Genomic DNA, 21,677 nt, shown 5'->3' with positions numbered 1-21,677 from the left:
TTCTTCTACACCTATCCCTGAGGCACCAGAAGTCGTTGTTGATGATATTCCGAATGATGGTTGAGGGGGTGATACTACAGTTGCCAGCCTTAAGAGGTCGAAGAAGAAAGAGGTCTGGGAGGACCGTTTTGTGAGTCTCGCTGCCTTCACCAGCTTTCGTGACTGGTGGCCGGTGAGATCGCTCACTCTTGAGCGACAATTCCAACTCAAAGCTCTTGATAAGTATAATACATTCGTGTTGAGACAGTTCCGAGAGAGGAAGGGGTGGATGTGTTTCACCTAGAATGTGGTTGATGCCAAGGAGTATTTGGTCCGAAAATTCTATGCCAATGTGGCACACATAAAAAATGGGACAAAAGTTACAAAAGTGAGAAACCTGATGGTGCGATTTGACCAGCGCACACTGAACTCCTACTTGGGGTTTGAGGATGTGGAGCCAGTGCAGTACTTCGAGAAGTTGGCGATGGGTGATGCAGCTCTCCCATGGCTAGCTAAGATTCTTGCAGCCCTGGGGCCACCACTACCATGGATCACTACAGGGGTTCCTATTCAGCTTAACACCCTTAATTTCGAGGCGAAGGGATGGCATACCTTCGTATGCAGCAGACTAGACCCGTGACAGAACGAGATAAACTTACCTATTTCATAGGCTATTCTAGTCGCATCTATTATGGCCGGGTACCCGATCAATGTGGGTGTCGTGATGTCGGCCAACATGTCAGTGGTCGCCAGGCAGGCTGATACATCCTACCTGTATCCCAACACCCTCACTGAGTACCTTACAGATGCACGGGTAGAGCCCAGGGATTTTGATACGAAGGTTCGGGCAAAGAAGCCCTTCTCTTGGTATTCTCTGATGGATCCGAAGAAGCCTAAGAGAAAGGGTCAGCCGACTACCACCATAGGCCAGTCTGATAAGCCTTCGGTGGTAGCTGCAAAGCCAACAGACATGCCCTCCACCTCAGCAGAGCCTTCTGCCAGTGCAGCTGCCATGCCTCCACCTTCAGCCTCAGTTCCTCCCTCCTCGGCTTTGAAGCCGGTGCCTATGCTTTCTGCCCTACTATCTGCGTTGCGAGTCTCCTAGACTTTGGCAAGCCTCAACAACTGGATGCAAATAACTAATGCAAAGCTGTTTGATACATCTGGTCATATTGCAGCATAGTCGTCTATGCCGGCACCCCAGATTCCTCCCACAGTCGAAGAAACTTTGAAAAAGATCCTGGACAACCAGAACACTATCATTGCCACTCTGGTACAACATGGGTCCGTGATTGAAGAATTGGCCAAAGAAGTAAAGAAGATGCGGAAGTAACAGGCATCGAAGAAATCAATGGGCAAGCTCCGGCAATAGGTCACCAAGCTTGCATCAGTCGGAGACATTGCATTTGACATGTTGATAGACCCGTACCACCCACGTCCAGATCCTATAGAGCCCACAGCAGTAGCTGGCTAGTCAAGGGAGCTATATCTTGCTGCTGAGACAGCCCGTCAGATGTTCACCAACTCAGCTACTCCCAGACTTGAGGATGATGAGATCCAATTGGAGACTGAGGTCGGTGCCACTGCTGGGGACACAGAGATAGCCACAGAGTCATATGGAGTTTTATTCACTCTCACCCTTCTTATACTCTTATTTTGTTAAGCATTGGGGACAATGCTTATTTTTATTCGAGGGGTGGAGTTTCTTTGATATTTTGATGATTCTGATTCTGTATTTTGATAACTATGACACATTTGGCCTGTAATTAACTTATTACTATTTTATTCTTCTTTCTCATTATTGTATATATTCTCTATTCCCTCATTATGTATATTCGTCTAGCTTTCAATAATTTTTTATTTTATATCTTCTTTATCTTTATGTTTGTCTTCTTTTTTACTTAGTAGCTTCTTTTGGATTTGATTTTGGAATTAGTAGCTTTTTTTTATATTTTAGTGGATAATAAGCCTTTGGTTTTCTTAGTACCACGGTTCCTTCCAAATTTGGTTTTTTTTTGTGTGAACCGGGTGACTCTTCTCAATGATGGATCGCGTGACAACCTTCTTACGGGATTGAGTCCGTTTTTGGTAGTTAGGTAATAATAGTAGTAATAATGAATAAAAAGACCTAATTCGGTCATGCTCGAAGAGTCAAACATGCTTCACTTGGTACCAACACATTTAACTACGTGCTTATGGTTAAGAACAAGGTTTTTGCAAAGAAATAGCTCTAGTTAGTGACCTTTTTACTCTTGTGTTGACTTAGGAAATCATCGAGTGGTTTCGTCGAACCATAGTGATTTTCAATCTTGAATATGGTCATTTTGGGCCCTCAATTCTATCCTTTTTAACAATCCAGTTGCGTGAGGGGTGAGATGTTGTTGTTGCAAGTCCAAGTACCCGTGTGAATGGTCTATAACTTGCCCTGAATGTGTTTCTAGGCGAAATTTTAAGTTTTACTTGGCTTGAGAAATGATTGTAGGCTCTCCTTGTCCCGCTTGAAATTTTTCATGGCCCATCAATGTTGTTATCCATAGTCAACCCATTTGAGCCTAAAATCTTTCTCATTTGATAACCATGTTACAAGCCGTTACCCGTTTTGTCATGACCCTCTCTTGGATCCCGAGCTTTCCTTAATACTCTTGTGAAACAATTGGATGAAAATGTAAGTTTGGGGGAGAGACGAGGAGTTTGAAAAAGGTATAAATGCATAAAAGAGAAAAGAAATGAAGAAAAGAAAATGCAAGAAAAAGAAAGAACAAAGAGAAAAATACAAAAAGAGAGTGAATAAGTTGAAGAGTTGAAGAAATTCAAAGAAAAGTAATGATGCAAAGCATGGAGAAATCAAAGAAGGAGAAAATGAATACCATGACCAAGAAAGAGTGATGTTAAGTCTTTCTAGTTCTCCTAAGGAAAAGAAAATGCCTCAAAGAGTTGGCAAAGCATGAGCCTAGAAAAGAAAATGGAGTGCTTAAGGAAAGATGACCCGTTCTCTCATAGCATACCCAACCTTAGTCCAAAAGCCTTCATTGCATTCAGAAAAAGCCCTACGTGATTTCAAGTCGAGTAAGCTTACATTAATGGTGATTTACATGAGGGGAAAGCCTATGGTACTTAAAGCCGTACTTGCGACATTCTTTTGAGAGAGTTGAGCGAACCTTTCACAAATCTTTGGACTGAGTGCTATATTTTTAAGTGAGATAGGCAAACTGAAAGTAGAGGAGGAGGAGTTGTCACGACCCAATTTCAGCTATAGGTCGTGATGGCGCCCAACACTACAGCTAGGCAAGCTAACAAATAAATTAAAAATATATCAATTATTTTCAGAAAAATTTTCTAAGAAATTTTATTATTTTACTAGCAATGTTCAAGAAATTATAAAAGATACTGATTAACTTAAATCCAAGAAAAATAGTATAATTCCAAATTCTACCAATGTGTGCCAAGACCTGGTGTCACAAGTGTATGAGGATCAAGTAGATTATAAAAAAACCTCAAATAATATCTGAAATAAAAATAGACAGAATGAAAATACGAGACACACTGGTAGCTGCAGAATAGCTCAGAAAGGCAGCTCATCACTATGCCTCTGGATAACGTGGGTGTAAGACGATAGGTCCCCAACTAGTACTTGCCTCAGGTCCTGTACACAAAAAGTGCATCAAGTGTACTATGAGTACATAAACAACGTGTACCCAGTAAGTATCAAGCCTAATCTCGAAGTGGTAGAGACGAGATGGCCGACTTTGACACTCACTATAGGTCAATAATAATAATAATTGAAATAAAATTAGAATATCTAAATCAGCATGATTCACAGAATATAACAATAATTTATTTAACCAACAGAAATAATTAAATTCCTTCAATTCCAATAATTTTTTAATTTATCAATTAGTCTCATTTATAGGAATAACAATAATTCCTGAACAAGCAGGGATAATAATTCTTTAAATTCCAAATATTTCCAATTTATCAATTAGCTTCACAAGCTACAATAAACTATCAAAGTATCGTGTAATTATTATTATTAAACACGATTTCTGCTGAGGTCGTACGGCCCGATCCAGAGTGTCGTGTACACTGCCGAGAGACGTGCGGCACGATCCATAAATGCATTTATCCTGCCGAGGTATTCGGCCCGCTCCACAAGAAAGATGGACATTTTTTTATGTACCTCCGGAAGGAGAGTATATTTATTATAAGATAAATTCGGGACGAAGAACAATTTCTATTAACAATTACTTAATTTAAAAAGAAAATAGAGTATATAAGATTTCCATCCTTTAATATTTTTATCTAACAATTCACAATATATATATATATATATATATATATATATATATATATATATATATATTAATAAAACAAAAAATATAATTTACACAAGTAATTCATGCTTTGAGTCCTAAACTACTCGGACTTTAGCATTAATAGTAGCTACGTGCGGACTCTCGTCACCTCGTGCGTACGTAGCCCCCACATTTAACAACAATTATTACTTTAATTACCTATGGGGTAATTTCCCCCTCACAAGATTAGACAAGAGACTTACCTTAACTTGCTCCGATTTAATCCACTAGTAGGCCTTTTCCTCGATTATCCAACTTTTGATTGGCTCGAATCTAACCAAAAAATATTCGAAACAGTCACCAAAAATTATAGAATCAATTTCATAAGAAAATACTACATTTTCTATAATAATTCCGAAATTAATTAAAAATTCGTCTGTGGGGCCCACATCTCGAAATCTGGAGAAACTTACAAAATCTAACAACTCATTCAATTATGAGTCCAATCATACCAGTTTCACTCAAATCCGACTCTGAATCGACATCGAAATCTCAAAAATTCATTTCTATGAGATTTCTAAAAAAATTCAAATTTCAATCTCAAAATACTAATTAAATGTTGAAAACAATGATATATTCGTGCATATTGACCAGATCTGAGTTAGAATCACTTACCCCAATGTCTTTCCTTGAAAATATATCAAAAATTGCCTCTGCTCAAGCTTCAATTTGTTAAAAATGGCGAATGGGACGAATGCCCTCTTTTATAAATCTGCTCAGGCAGCCTTCAGAACTGGGCCTCGATCGTGGCTTTGATCACAGGCTCGAGCCTGGACCTCGGTCATGGCCTCGATTATGGCATCGAGCTCGGCCCTTCGATCATGGCCACGATCATGGCATCAAGCCTGGGCCATCGATCATGGCCTCGATCATGGCATTGAGGTTGGGCCTTCAATCAGGGCCTCGATCATGGCATCGAGCCTCGGCCTTTGATCAGAGCCTCAATCGTGGCATCGAGCCTGGGCCTTCGATTAGGGCCCCGATCATGGAATCGAGGCTAAGCCTCATCTCTAGCTTCAACACTGGACATCGACCCTGGGCTCGATATTTGGGCTCGATCTTGGGCTCGATCACATCCCAGAATATCCAGTAGAAGAGAAATATTGCAGCAGCTTTTTAAGTCCAATTCTTTATCCGTTAACCATCTGAAACTCACCCGAGGCCCTCGGGACCTCAACCAAATATACCAACAAGACCCAAAACATCATACGAACTTAGTCGAACCCTCAAATCATACCAAATAATGCTAAAACCACGAATCATCCTCCAATTCAAGCTTAATGAAACTTAAGATTTCCAACTTCTACATTCGGTGTCGGAACCTATCAAATCAAGTTCGATTAACCTCAAATTTTGCACACAAGTCATAAATGACATAACGGAGCTATAAAAAATTTTGGAATTGGATTCCGACCCCGGCATCAAAAAGTCAACTCCCCGGTCAAACTTCCAAACTTAAATTCTTGTTTTAGCCATTTCAAGCCTAATTTAACTACGGACTTCCAAATAAAATTCTGAACACGCTACTAAGTCCAAAATCACCATACGGAGCTATTGGAATCATCAAATCCTGATTCTGGGGTCGTTTTCTAAATATATTGACCGAAGTCAAACTTGGCCTTTTAAGGCTAACTTAAGGAACCAAGTGTTCCAGTTTCAACCCAAACTCTTCCAAATCCCGAACCAATCATCCCCGCAAATCATAAATCATTAAAATCACATACGGGAAGTTTTATTTTTAGGGAACAGGGTTCTAAAAGTCAAAATGATCGGTTGGGTCATTACATTCTCCACCTCTTAAACAAATATTCATCCTCGAACGGGTTTAGAATTATACCTGAAGTGCTGAATAAGTGTGGATATCTGCTCCGCATGTTTTCCTCGGGCCCCCAAGTCTCTTCCTCGACTGGTTGGCCCCTCCACTAGACTTTTACTGCAGAAATCCTCTTGGGCCTCAACTGGAGAACCTGTTAATCAACAATGGCAACTGGCTCCTCTTCATAACCCAAGCTATTATCTAGCTGAACTGTGCTAAAGTCTAACACATGTGATAGGTCGGTATGATACTTCCGGAGCATAGATACATGGATAACCGGATGAACTCCTGATATATTGGGAGGCAATGCAAGCTCATAAGCAACCTCCCCAACTCGTTTCAACACCTCAAATGGGCCTATAAACCTTGGGCTCAACTTGCCCTTCTTCCCGAATCTCATGATTCCCTTCATCGGCGAAACCTTCAAGAGAACTTTTTCACCCATCATAAACGATAAATCACGCGCTTTCTGATCTGCGTAACTCTTCTATATGGACTGTGCTGTACGGAGTCGCTCCTGAATCAACTTTACCTTTTCCAAAGAATCTTTCACCAAATCAGTGCCATATAACTTAGACTCACCGGGCTCAAACCATCCGATGGGCGAACGGCATCGCCGACCATATAAAGCCTCAAATGGAGCCATCTTGATGCTGGATTGGTAACTATTATTATAAGCAAACTCGGCCAAAGGCAAGAAATGATCCTACTGACCTCCAAAGTCAATTACACATGCCCTGAGCATATCCTCCAAAATCTGAATCGTCCGCTCTAACTGCCCGTCGGTCTGCGGATGAAAGGCTGTGCTGAGCTCTACACGGGTCCCCAATTCACTCTGTACTGCTCTCCAGAAATGTGAAGTAAACTGAGGGCCTCTATGTGAAATAATAGAAATTAGTACACCATGCAACCGAACTATCTCCTAAATATAAATCTGGGCCAACCTCTCTGAAGTATACGTAGTCACAACCGGAATGAAATGTGCCGACTTGGTCAACCCATCAACAATCACCCAAACTACATCAAATTTCCGCAAGGTTCGCGGTAATCCAACTACAAAGTCTATAGTGATGCGTTCTCATTTCCACTCTGGTATAGTCATCTGCTGAAGTAGGCCACCTGGCCTCTGGTGCTCATATTTAACTTGCTGACAATTTAGACACCTAGCTACATACTCAACTATGTCCTTTTTCATTCATCTCCACCAATAATGCTGCCTCAAATCACGATATATCTTCGTAGCACCTGGATGAATAGAATACCGAGAACTGTATGCTTTCTCTAGGATCTTTTTCCTCAGTCCCTCCACATTATAAACACATAGACAATCCTGGAGTCGCAGAATACCATCTGCTCCAATAGTAACTTCCTTGGAACCACCCCGTAGTACCGCTTCTCGAAGAATCATTAAGTGTGGATCATCATACTGGCGAGCCTTGATCTGTTCAAATAGTGAAGACTGAGCTACAACACATGCAAGAACTCGGTTGGGCTCTGAAATATCCAGCCGCAAAAGTCTGTTGGCCAAGGACTGAATATCTGAAGTCAATGGCCTCTCCTCTGCTGAAATGAAAGCCAAACTACCCATACTCTCTGCCTTTCTACTCAAGGCATCTGCAACCACATTTGCTTTGCCCAGATGATACATGATAGTAATATCATAATCTTTTAGTAACTCAAGCCATATGTGCTGTCTCAGATTTAGGTCCCTTTGCTTGAACAAATGTTGCAAACTGTGATGATCAGTGTAAACTTCACAAGACACCCCATAAAGATAATGCCTCCAAATCTTAAGAACGTGAACAGTCGCAGCTAACTCTAAATCATGTACTGGATAATTCTTCTCGTGGGACTTTAGCTAGCGTAAAGCATATGCAATAACTCGCCCTTCCTGCATCAATACACAACCCAAGCCAATGCGTGAAGAGTCACAATACACTGTATACATCCCCGAACGAGAGGCAACACTAACACTGGTGTTGTAGTCAATGTTGTCTTGAGCTTGTGAAAGCTCACCTCATAATCATCAGACCATCGGAATGGAGCACCCTTCTGGGTTAATTTGGTCAAAGGTGCTGCAATAGATGAAAAGCCTTCCACGAACCAACAATAATAACCTGCTAAACCCAGAAAACTCCTGATCTCGGTCGTCGAAGTGGGACGATGCCAGTTCTGAACTGCCTCAATCTTTTTGGGATCAACCTTAATACCTTTGCCAGATACAATATGCCCCAAAAATACTACAGACTCTAGCCAGAACTCATATTTGGAGAACTTAGCTTATAGCTTTTGTTCCTGCAATGTCTGAAGCACTACTCTCATATGCTGCTCATGCTCCTCCTTACTGCGCGAGTAGATCAAAATATCATCAATGAAGACAATGACAAACAATCAATATATGGCTTGAATACCATGTTCATCAGATCCATAAATGTTGTCGGGGCATTAGTTAAACCGAAAGACATCACCAGAAACTCATAATGACCATATCTGGTCCGAAAAGCAGTCTTCGAAACATCCGAATCCCGAATCTTTAATTGATGATACCCCGACCTCAAGTCGATCTTAGAGAATACCCTAGCACCCTGCAATTGGTTAAATAGGTCATCAATACGTAGCAACGGGTACTTATTCTTAATAATGACTTTGTTCAATTGGCGATAATCAATACACATCCGCATTGTTCCATCCTTCTTCTTCACAAATAATACTGGTGCACCCCAAGGCGATATGCTCGGTCTGATGAACCCTTTGGCTAGTAACTCCTCAAGTTGTTCTTTCTATTCTTTCGGAGCCATGCGATACGGTGGGATAGATATAGGCTTGGTATCTGAAGCCAAGTCAATACAGAAATCAATATCACGATCAGGTGGCATACCTGGAAAATCTGAAGGAAATACATTGGAGAACTCCCGAACTATAGGCACTGAATCAATAGCCGGAGTTTCTGCAGTAGTATCCCGAACATAGGCTAGATAAGCCAAACAACCCTTCTCAACCATATGTTGAGCCTTTATAAAAGAAATAACCTGATTAAATGAACTAACAGATGAACCCTTCCACACCAGCTTAGGCAATGCTAGAATAGCCAAGATAACAGTCTTGGCATAACAATCTAGAATAGCATGATATGGAGATAACCAGTCCATGCCCAGAATAATTTCAAAATCGGTCATCTCAAGCAATAGGAGATCTGCTCTAGTTTCATAACCACAGAATGTAATAATATAGGACCGGTAGATCCGGTTCACAATAACAAAATCTCCCATAGGAGTGGACACATAAACAGGAGTACTCAAGGATTCACGAGAAACACCTTGGAATGGAGCAAATAGAGATGACACATATGAATATGTAGATCCTGGATCAAATAATACTGAGGCACCTTTGCCGTAAACAAAAATAATACTTGTGATCACGACATCTGAGGCCTCTGCATCTGGTCTGGTCGGAAAAGTATAGAAACGAGCTGGAGTGCCAACTGGCTGACCTCCACCTCCAGGACGGCCCCTACCCACATGTCCTCCACCTCATGGTGGTCGGACTACTGGTGGAGCAACTGGTGCGGTAATCATAGGCTGGTGACCCTGCTACACTGGCCTACCCCGTAGTCTGGGGCAGAATCTCCGTATGTGACTGGGGTCCCTGCACTCGTAACAACTCTTCGGTGCGATGGGCTGCTAACTAAGAGTCTGGCCCTAGGGAACTGAATACCCACTAGGAGGACCCTGTATAGCTAGTGGGAGATAAGAACTCTCCGGTATAGCACTGAGATAGGGTCGCACTGGAGCACCTAGAGGAGGCGGTGGTGCTGGATATGGGGGCGTGTTGCATTGCCCTCTCACGAACTGACCTCTGCCCCCAGATGGAGCACCTCTAAACTCTCCAGAATACCTAAACTGCTTATCTCTCATAACCTGCTCTCGGCTCCTCTGACGTACACCCTCAATCCTACGGGCTATCTCCACGACTAGTTCATAAGAAGTACCCATCTCAACCTCTCGAGCCATAGTGGCCTGAATGCCAGTATGTAAACCCGCAAAAAACCTCTGCACTCTCTCCGCCTCAATAGGGAGTATCATAAGTGCATGGCTAGATAACTCAGAGAACCTCGCCTCATAATCGGTCACTGACATCTGATCCTGCTGGAGCTGCTCAAACTGATACCGCAACTCTTCACTCTAAGAGGGTGGAATATACCTGTCCAGGAAAATACGGGTGAATCTATCCCAAGTCATGGGAAGAGAATCTGCCGGTCTGCCAAGAACATAAGATTGCCACCATCTACGGGCTCTGCCCTCTAGATGAAAAGTAGCAAAGTCTACCCCATGAGAATCCAATATCCTCATGTTGTAAAGTCTATCTTTGCACCGATCAATGAAATCCTGGGGATCCTCATGTCGCTCACACCCAAAGACAGGAGGATGTAGTCTAGTCCATCTTTCCAATAGTTTATAAGGATCAGCGGTTGCAGCTGGCCTGGGCTCAGGTGTAGCTGCTGCCACTGGCTGGGCTCCACCCACGGGTAGTGCACCCTGGTCTGATATATAGTAGCTGCCTGTCCATGAGCCTGCACGGTAGGGGTTTGTGCTCCCCCGCCCGCCTGAGATGTGGCTAGGTCTGCCGGAAATAAATTGGCCTAAGTCATATTGTCCATGAACCACAACATACGACCCATGACATCCTGAAATCCCGGTGCAAATATGAAATCCATCGGAGTTGGCTCTGCCACAGGCACCTCACCCTGTTCCTCAACAATAGGACTCTCTGCTGGACCCACTGGCGGCATAACTGGAACACTCATAGGATGTCTTCGCCCCCTACCATGGGCTGGAGACCTCCCTCGGCCTCTAGAAACTTGGGGAGTAGCTCTTCCCTGGTCTAGAACCTCATTAGAGCGCGTTCTCACCATCTGTGAGAGAATAAGAGAAGGATATTTAGGACTACATTAATTGCACGATGGAATATGAAGAAAGGTAGTTTCCTAACACCCTATAGCCTCTCGAAGATAAGTACAGACGTCTCTGTACCGATCCGTAAGACTCTATTAGGTCTGCTCATAACTTGTGAGACCTACGTGAACCTAGTGCTCTAATATCATGTTCTCACGACCCAATTTCAGTTATAGGTCGTGATGGCGCCCAACACTATAGCTAGGCAAGCTAACAAATAAATTAAACATATATCAATTATTTTTAGAAAAAATTTCTAAGAAATTTTATTATTTTACCAGTAATGTTCAAGAAATTAGAAAAGATACCGATTAACTTAAATCCAAGAAAAATAGTATAATTCCAAATTCTACCAATATGTGTGCCAAGACCTGGTGTCACAAGTGTATGAGCATTTAGTAGATTATACAAAACCTCAAATACTGTCTGAAATAAAAATAGACAGAATGAAAATACAAGGAGAGACACTGGTAGCTGCAGAACGGCTCAAAAAGGCAGCTCACCACTATGCACCTGGATAACGTGGGTGTAAGATGATAGGTCCCCTACTAGTACTTGCCTTAGGTCCTGTACACAAAAAGTGCATCAAGTGTACTATGAGTACATAAACAACGTGTACCCAGTAAGTATCAAGCCTAATCTCGAAGTGGTAGAGACGAGATGGCCGACTTTGACACTCACTATGGGTCAATAATAATAATTGAAATAAAACTAGAATATCTAAATCAGTATGATTCACAGAATATAATAATAATTTATTTAACAAGCAGAAATAATTAAATTCCTTCTATTCCAATAAATTTCCAATTTATCAATTAGTCTCATTTACATGAATAACAATAATTCCTTAACAAGCAGGGATAATAATTCTTTAAATTTCAAAGATTTTCAATTTATCAATTAGCTTCACAAGCTGCAATAAACAATCAAAGTATCGTGTAATTATTATTATTATTAAGCACGATTTCTGACGAGGTCGTACGGCGCGATCCAGAGTGTCGTGTACACTGCCGAGGGATGTGCGGCATGATCCATAGATGCATCTATCCTGCCGAGACATTCGGCCCGCTCCACAAGAAAGGAGGACATTTTTTTTATGTACCTCCGGAAGGAGAGTATATTTATTATAAGATAAATTCGGGAGGAAGAACAAATTCTCTTAACAATTACTTAATTTAAATAGAAAATCAAGCATATAAGATTTCCATCCTTTGAGTCCTAAACTACCCGGACTTTAGCATTAATAGTAGCTATGCACGGACTCTCGTCACCTCGTGCATACGTAGCCCCCACATTTAGCAACAATTATTACTTTAATTACCTATGGGGTAATTTTTCCCTCACAAGATTAGACAAGAGACTTACCTCAACTTGCTCCGATTTAATCCACTACTAGGCCTTTTCCTCGATTATCCAACTTTGATTGGCTCGAATCTAACCAAAAATAATTCGATGCAGTCACAAAAATTATAGAATCAATTTCATAAGAAAATACTACATTTTCAATAATAATTCCGAAATTAATTAAAAATTCGTCTGTGGGGTCCACTTCTCGAAATCCGGTGAAACTCACAAAATCCGATAACCCATTCAATTACGAGTCCAACCATACCAGTTTTACTCAAATCCGACTCTGAATCGACACCGAAATCTCAAAATTTTGTTTCTATGAGATTTCTAAAAAAAATCAAATTTCAATCTCAAAATACTAATTAAATGTTTAAAACAATGATATATTCGTGTATATTGACCAAATCCGAGTTAGAATCACTTACCCCAATGTCTTTCCTTAAAAATCTATCAAAAATCGCCTCTGCTCAAGCTCCAATTTGTTAAAAATGGCAAATAGGACGAATGCCCTCTTTTATAAATCTGCCTAGGCAGCCTTCGGAACTGGGACTCGATCGTGGCTTCGATCATGGCCCTTGAGCCTAGGACTCGATCATGGCTTCGATCATAGGCTCAATCCTGGACCTCGGTCATGGCCTCGATTATGGCATCGAGTCTGGTCCTTCGATCATGGCCTCGATCCTGGCATCGAGGCTGGGCCTTCAATTAGGGCCTCGATCATGGCATCGAGCATGGGCCTTGATCATGGAATCGAGGATGAGCCTCGTCTTTGGCTTCTACCCTGGCCGTCGACCCTTGGCTCGATATCTGGACTCGATCTTGGGCTCGATCACAACCCAGAATATCCAGCAGAGGAGAAAAATTGCAGCAACTTTTTAAGTCCAATTTTTGATCCGTTAACCATCCGAAACTCACCCGAGGCCCTCGGGACCTCAACCAAATATACCAACAAGTCCCAAAATATCATACGAACTTAGTAGAACCCTCAAATCACACCAAACAACGCTAAAACCACGAATCATTCTCCAATTCAAGCTTAATAAAACTTAAATTTCCAACTTCTACATTCGATGTCGGAACCTATCAAATCAAGTCTGATTGACCTCACATTTTGCACATATGTCATAAATGATCTAACGGAGCTATAAAAATTTTCAGAACTGGATTCCGACCCCGATATCAAAAAGTCAACTCCCCGGTCAAACTTCCAAACTTAAATTCTTGTTTTAGCCATTTCAAGTCTAATTTAACTACGGACTTCCAAATAAAATTCCGAACACGCTCCTAAGTCCAAAATCACCATACGGAGCTATTAGAACCGTCAAATCCTGATTCCAGGGTCATTTTTTAAATATGTTGACCGAAGTCAAACTTGGCCTTTTAAGGCTAACTTAAGGAACCAAGTGTTCTGGTTTCAACCCAAACACTTCCAAATCCCGAACCAATCATCCCCGCAAGTCATAAATCATTAAAAGCACATACGAGAAGTTTTATTTTTAGAGAACATGGTTCTAAAAGTCAAAATGACCGGTTGGGTCATTACAAGTTTGGGATCCACATGACCTGCATGAAAGAACGAGCTTCCTTGATGAACAAAGTCAACTCTTGATGCTCAAGTGTCACACTAGAACTATATGTGCTTAAAGATTAACTCGTTGCCTTGTTGATAATTCATAAATGGTGTGGGTAATTGTTGGTCTCAATTGATGTGTGAATGACTCACTTTTGATTAGCTGGAATAGCTCTTAACTTGTTTATGGGGGAATTACTTTATTTGCTTGAGGACAAGCAAAAGCTTAAGTTTGGGAGAATTGATTTGTGTTCCCGAAAACAGATAAAATGTACTTAATTGCAGGAATATTGGAGGATGAGCTCCCAAGATAAAATCCAACTCAAGAAGAAGTAATTTGAATGCAAGGACGAAAACAGGCACAAAAGCTTAAAAGTGCAGACCGCAGAATATCATTTGCGGCCGCAGGTTGTGAACAAATTGCCATCAAAGAAATGTGCAAAGTGCGGTCTGCACATGAAATGTGCGGCCGCGGAAGCTGTGTCAGAACAGAAGTTCAAAGAACCTGCATCTCAAGTCCAACAAAAGTGTGGACCGCACAATTATTGTGCGCGTTGTCACACCTCCTTTTTCCCGAGGGGATAGGGGAGTTTTTCCAATTTAAGTGACATTATTAGAAATAGAATTATTTATTTAATTTCAGAGTCGACACTTGGAATGATTATGGTGTCCCAAGTCACCGGTTTATTTTAAATCCCAAAACGAGAAAATTTGATTCTGTTTTAAAAGTCTGTAAAATAAGAAGACCAGGTAAAGAATTCTGTTAACCCGGGAGAAAGTGTGAGGTACTCCCGAGTTCTGTGGCTTTAGTACGGTCGCTCAACTATTAATAATTGGCGTAATTATCTGATTTAATACATATTTGAGACCCATTGTGCATTTTTACCTTTTAAACCGCTTTTAGTATTTATGAAATTTATTTGAATAAGTCGCGATGTCACGCACTCCTTTATTTTTGTACACATTGCGAATCGCGCCACGTGAAACGTACCCGCGATCTACAACGTGTTAACTTTTATAATTATTTGAAGTTAGGGTCGATTCACGTGAAACGCACACTCGAATTGGGATTATATATCATGACTATGCCACGGAAATAGTACTCATAGTCACGATGTTTATTATTTGCGCCTAAAGCAAGCTACAATATTCACAAGTGACATTTGTAATTCATCTAAGTAAATTAAAATGAATCCTAGGGATGGAACTGGCTAAAATTATAAGCCAACAAAGTTAAAATGCCTACATTCCAAGGACAAAGGAAAACTCACAACAGTAACATATTCATAAAGACAAGACTAAATTCTCCTACAAAGTTATACTACTAAAACTTTTCAAAAAAAAAAAATTTTCAAGAACGAATGAAACAAGAAGCAGAAAGACTAATCTAAACTAAACATTTGTCCAAGCATATGACAAGATATGTAACAAACATTAAGGCCAAGTAATTAAATACAACCACAAAAATTATGCAATCATCGGAATTACACTCTACTTATCATAGCCTTGAATGTATGAACAGACATCAAACATTTAGAGCCAAAATCAGTCAGATTCAGATTCAGATTCACATTCCTTTTTAAGAGTATAAAATCAATAATCCTAAATCTATCTTAAATGGCTCCCATTATATTTTATCGCACATAGAGAAAACTCGATATTAAAGAGAAAGATGAGATAAACATGAAGTTAGAGCTTTCTGATTAATTGAGTTGCGGCAATTATACGGACTGAAACGAAGCAACAATTACAGCCAAAAATTGAAACAGCTTCAAACGAAATCAGCACAAATCAAATCAAAATTTCAGACTTAAACCTCCAACGACAACCTCCACATGACTCAAACTCAAAATTGACTCCAAACTTCAATTTAACTCCATGTTTTAGAAACTAAGAATCGAATCAAGAATGAAGAAGACGAAGTATTTTTGTATTGTTTTTCGATTTTCTGAAATCAAAACCCAAAAATATAAAAATATTCAAAAAAAAAGTCTGAAAGTGAGAAGAAGAAACTGATTTTTGTTTTGCTTCTCCGGAATCTCCCAGAACCGAGAAGAAAAACTTCTTGAAACCCAAGTTTTGTAACCCCCTTATGTTCGTTCCCTTCCTTTGTTTCTCTGTTACTGTTACGTCATTTCCTCTCTTTTCTTTTCTTTTTTGGTTTTCTCTTGAATGAGCCTGAGACCTAAAAATGATGTAGGGTTTTTTAGGGGGGAAATCTGATGGGTGTTTGGCTATTGGGCTCAGGTTTGGCCCAATTTGGGCCATGGCTTGAACATTTGAACAAAGTAAAACTTTCGGAGAACTAGTCCAAATTAAATCTTCTTCTTTTTTTATGATTTTCAATTTTATCAAATAAAACCTATAAAAGGTGAAATAAAACTAAAATATTAAGATTAAACTTAAAAACTATTTAAATACTAAAAAGTGAGTGAAAATCCAAATATGGTAAAAAAAAAAAGAAGGTGCTCACAGCCATAGAAGAAGAGCTACGCGACCACACTTACAATTGTGCAGACCGCAGAAAGAGAGAAGTGCGGCCGCATATCAGAATTATGCGGCCGCAGATTTCCAATCCTGTCGAGCTGAAGAAAAGTGCGGACCGCACATGGAATTGTGCGGCTGCAGAACCTCCGAAAGGGTATTTTTTTCCGAAAATTCCAGTCGTATATAAATAGAAGAGTTTCACTTTTTTAGGTCAATTTTTTACATCAATTGCTACAGTAGACGGTTGCTTTTACTCTTTTTAGTAGTTTTAGCTATTTTGAGCTTTTTCAACATGGAGTTTATCAATGTAATTAGCAATATGTGTTTAATTATCGTTTCTTCTCCTATTTTTCTAGTTTAAGCATGAGTAGCTAGATCTTTACTAGGGTTGTGACCCAACCCTAGTATGTAAACTTAATGGGTGTTTGATTTATTGCTTGTTTATGGTTGGGTGTTTATTATTTATCCTTGTTCTTTCTTTTATTTGAAGAATTAATGGTTGCAAACATTAGTTCATGCCTATTTGACTTAGTCTCTACTTGAAAAAGAGAGACGTAGTCTAGGAAAACTTGTCTAACAAGAAATTGAGTCAATCGAGAGATTGATATGCCCAATTAAAAGGTTGAACCTAGAGATAGTAAAACCCGATTTGAGCTTTTATTCAACCGTTTTTTTCAATACTCATTTGGATTTGAGAAAGTCAAATTGGGCAAAATCATTCTCTGATCGAGAGGTACTGAGTGAGTAACCGAGTGTTGATAGCTATAATACACCCCGACTAATAAAATAAACTTTAAAGTTTACAACCCATTAGGCAAACACCTAGGTGAAGGTCATAGCCCTAGGCCTTTTATATCATTTGAAAAACAACAAAAATAATTTTCAAGTTTCAGTCTTTAAATTGCAATCGTAGTGTAATTAGATTTTTAAACAAATAAAATATTATGGAAGTACAAATTTAGATATACAAACTCGCACGCTAAGATATATACTACTAACTCCCATTCATATAGCTCCCTGCGGAATTCGACCCCGACTCTTGTTGGGCATTACTATTGTATCGACCGTTTTCATAACCTCAAATAGAGGAGTGAAATTGGATGCGATTAGTGCTCACTCTGAGGAAGTGACATAATCGATATCTTGTAGACATTGTTATGTATCTTACCCTTTAACACAATTTCATCAGTATCAAGCTTAGTGACAGTGCAAATTTTAGAATTGAATTTTACTTCATTTTCTTTGTCTCACATTTGAGAGATGCTAAGAAGATTGTGTTTAAGACCTACCACATAATACACATCTTCTATAGCATGAGAGAGTGACTTACCAACCTTGCCAATACCTGTTATCTCGCCCTTTTTCCATTTCCAAATGACATACTCCCTCCTTGGAAGGCTGTCAGTGAGAGGAAGTTTTTCTTTTCTCCAGTCATATGTCTTGAGAATCCACTGTCTAGATACCAGTCATGATTGTTTCCTCTCACCTTAGCCTGCACCAAAATTCACAAGTTAGTTTTGGGAACCCACACAAGCTTGAGTCCCTTTTTGTTGGAAAAATGATGAATCAAATCCCTTCTTGCCCAGAAGGGGGGGAGGGGATTAGAAGCTATTTTCTTATTGAATTTAATCCACTTAGTATGGATAGGAGTATTAACCTTTGAATCCTCTTCCTTCTTTACATTTTTAGCAATACCAAAGGTACTTCTAAATTGAGCATGAATTAAGGCAGGACAAGTGTCTCTAAAGTGTCCTACTTTTTCACAATGAGTGCACATATTATTATCAGAAATTCCTACATACTTTGGGTCAAACTTAGGGATAGGTTTTCTATAGTCAATTCTAGATTTGTTAGAGCTACAATTTTCATTCAGCCAATTCAAAGCATCACAAGATCTATGCCATTTGCTTAGTCTAGAGAGTTCATAATTAGCTTTCTAGGTTTTCCTGTAAAACTTTATTTCTATATTCCGCATCACAAAGATTATCATTAGCAATTTTTAATTCTTTTTCAAGCTTATCCTGCAGATCACTTATTTTTCCTTTGCCATGTATATCAGGAGACTTCTACACGGTTCTTAAGGTCCTTGACCTGTTTCTCTAAATTAGCTTTGTCAGATTCAAGCTCGTTGATATCAAGTTTGACACATGAAAGGTTGCTTATTAGAGGATCATTTCCAGTACTCATTTTATCCATTTCATTCATTAAGGTAATAATTATGGCCATCAGTTATTTTTTGGACATAGCATGAATGTTCTCTTTCAAGTCAGATATACTTACCTGGTTTGCTTCATCTTCAATTTCTGAATCACTCATGGCAATCATCCCTATCACTTCTTCCTTTGTTTTGGATTCTTCAATTGCCATCAAGACCACTTCGATGTTTTTATTTTCAAAGTCAGTTTCCAAGGTGCTCCATATATCATGAGCAAAGATGCAAGAGGACACTCTGAGGAGAGTATTTCTAGACAAGCTTTGTAGAGCAAGTCCTTCACTTTAGCATTTTTCTAAACTAGCTGACGATCTTCCTCATCGTACTCCTCTTCTCTTTTGTTGCACTTGTTACTCTCACTATCCATTTTGGTTGAGAGAATTGGTCCATGAATGACAATTAACCATAGGTCAAAGTCAGTAGCCTCAAGAAATGTTTCCATACCAGTTTCCATTCATTATAGTGGTGTTTATCTAACATAAAAGGTCTTCCAATGTGCATTCCAAGTTGTACCGGGGGTTCTGTCTCCACAGCCTGGTGTTCATCAATCACAGCATAGAGACTTATAGCCTCATCCTCCTTTTCTTCCTCTTGATCACTTCCACTGTCCTCATATGCTGCCAAGAAGGCCTGCTTCATTGCTTCGGTAAATCTTTTGCCTAGAATATTTCCTTTGTCGAAACCCTTTTCTCTCATCTTCTCCCATTTCTCTTTTTCAGCTCGTTCTTTCCTCCACTCAATTTCCCACATTGGTCAGTACATGACCATGTGATCTAGCTTGCCGCACTTGTAGCACCCATCTTAGTTAGCTTTGTCGATCTGCTTGGTCTTACTACTGGTCTCTCTTGGATGCACTTTTGGAATTCTTCATGAATGTAATACCCGATATTTAAATAAGGTCATATAAGTCTTTAGCCCAAAAAACAAAAGAAAATAAAAGTCAAACAAAACAAAACAAAACAAAAAAACGAAAATAAATAGAAAGATAAAGGGCCAAAACCCACGAGAAAGACCTGGCAAAGTCAAAAAAAAAATATAAGAATATAATTTCGTTTTAGATTATAATTTCGTTTAGATTATAATTTTGTTGCACATTGTTTATAGGATTCCATTTGGTATTGAAAAGTTTATACCAATAAGAAATCATAGGCAGCAAGGTTATTTAAGTTTCACCTTATTCATATGGTTAAGGAGATTTAATAGTACAATGAATAGACTACGCATGCTTTCTATTTAGAAGATTATAGATTGTTTAAGTTATCCGTAGCATGGATTAATATAATTTGACGAAATTAGAATTAAACATGAAATCCCGAGGGTGGAGTATTCTAGATTAGTTATGGATTAACATGAATAAGAAATTAACACGAGATCAATATAATGTGATGATAGATTGATTGAATGAAGCCATGCGGATTGCTCGAGAGGACGAGCTGGATATTTCGACACGAGTACTGTGAGTAGTAATCTTACCACAATTTATATCTTCATAACCTGCATGGTTTATACATTATTTTAAAAATAAAATGTATTACCGAATATTTGTAATTGTATGTGGGACAAGTCCTTTACTTGATATGGTACTGAATAGTTTACTTGAAATATTTACAGTTATTAAAAATGCTCTCACTGTTACTAGACATGTTTTACTATTATTTGAGATATGATTACTGTTACCGAAATTTGATTATATGATTTGATAAGGACTGAAATACCTTGTAGTATTTTGAAAATGCTTTCATGTGAATATTTACTGCTAATGAGAGGAGACCTTGAAGGATCCCGTAGCTAACGGCGGGTTCGTTAGACCTGGTGCACCTTGTATTTACAGATTGTCGATTACAGTTATAGCCCTCGCTAGTGGGAAGGTAGAACTAGCATACAGTTACAGTTTTTCCTCGAGTAAGGACCTACAGTTATATTTGACTCCTTTAAAGAAGGGGTCCATACAGTGATACAAATTACATGATTCTTTCTTGAAAATCTTTCCAAACAAAAAGATTTGCTATGAGAAAGTGTTTACTGAGTTTATTACCGATTTGTTAAATTGATTTATGTTACAGAAAATACATGAAAAGACCGATTACATTTACCGTTTTAGAAAGGGCATTCTTATGATATTTGTTGTTTGATATACTACCATGTTTTCTAACTTGTTCCCAATAAAAATGGTTGTGGTTAAGTATTATTACTTACTGAGCTAGCGACTCACTCCCCGCTATTATTTTTACAGAGACAACAGTAGATGCATGCGAGGATTCTATTAATTAGAGTACACGAGTTGACAACTCCTAGTGAGCCTCGTATTTATTTGTGTGGGCAAAGATTGTTATTTATTTGTTATAGTCTCTTTCTCGAAACTCTTACAGTCGCTCCATATTCATTCTTTTAGTGTCATGAGTATTATTTCGTTATTATAGACTTATGATAAGTATTGCACTTTCTTATCAAATTTGGAGATAAATTAGTATTTCTAATTGTTAGTGGGTCGATTAGTAATGGTGGAGACTTATTTTGGTTAATTGATAAGTTGTTGATTGTTTGGTTTGATATTAGGATGGTTGGTTATTGATTTTGAGACAGGAAATGCTTTTGGATAGTCCAAAAGCAGGGAAAACTCTATCTGTTTTTCTGTAAAATACCGATAAGGCTTTCTTGGGAGCACTTGTTCCTAAGCGCCAGTCACGATCCTAAATTGGGTCGTGACAAAGTTGGTATAAGAGCTTAGATTATTCTTGTGATTAATAGGGCACATGTAGGTAGTAGAATCTCAATTATGGTTATATAGCCGGACATTCCCATAATAGTGATTCTGCGAGGGCGTGATAGGGTGTGTCTTGTCTTTCTTTCTTATTCCTCTGTGCGTGTAGGGCGATTGGGGTCAAATAACTGAACGTCACCTTTTATCTTGTTTCTGTATGGCGCGGACCAATCATTAAATAATAGAGTTTGGCTAGAG

The sequence above is a fragment of the Nicotiana tomentosiformis genome, chromosome 6, assembly GCF_000390325.3.
Source record: "Nicotiana tomentosiformis chromosome 6, ASM39032v3, whole genome shotgun sequence".
Classification (NCBI taxonomy): domain Eukaryota; kingdom Viridiplantae; phylum Streptophyta; class Magnoliopsida; order Solanales; family Solanaceae; genus Nicotiana; species Nicotiana tomentosiformis.
Note: the sequence above shows the minus strand (reverse complement) of the source record.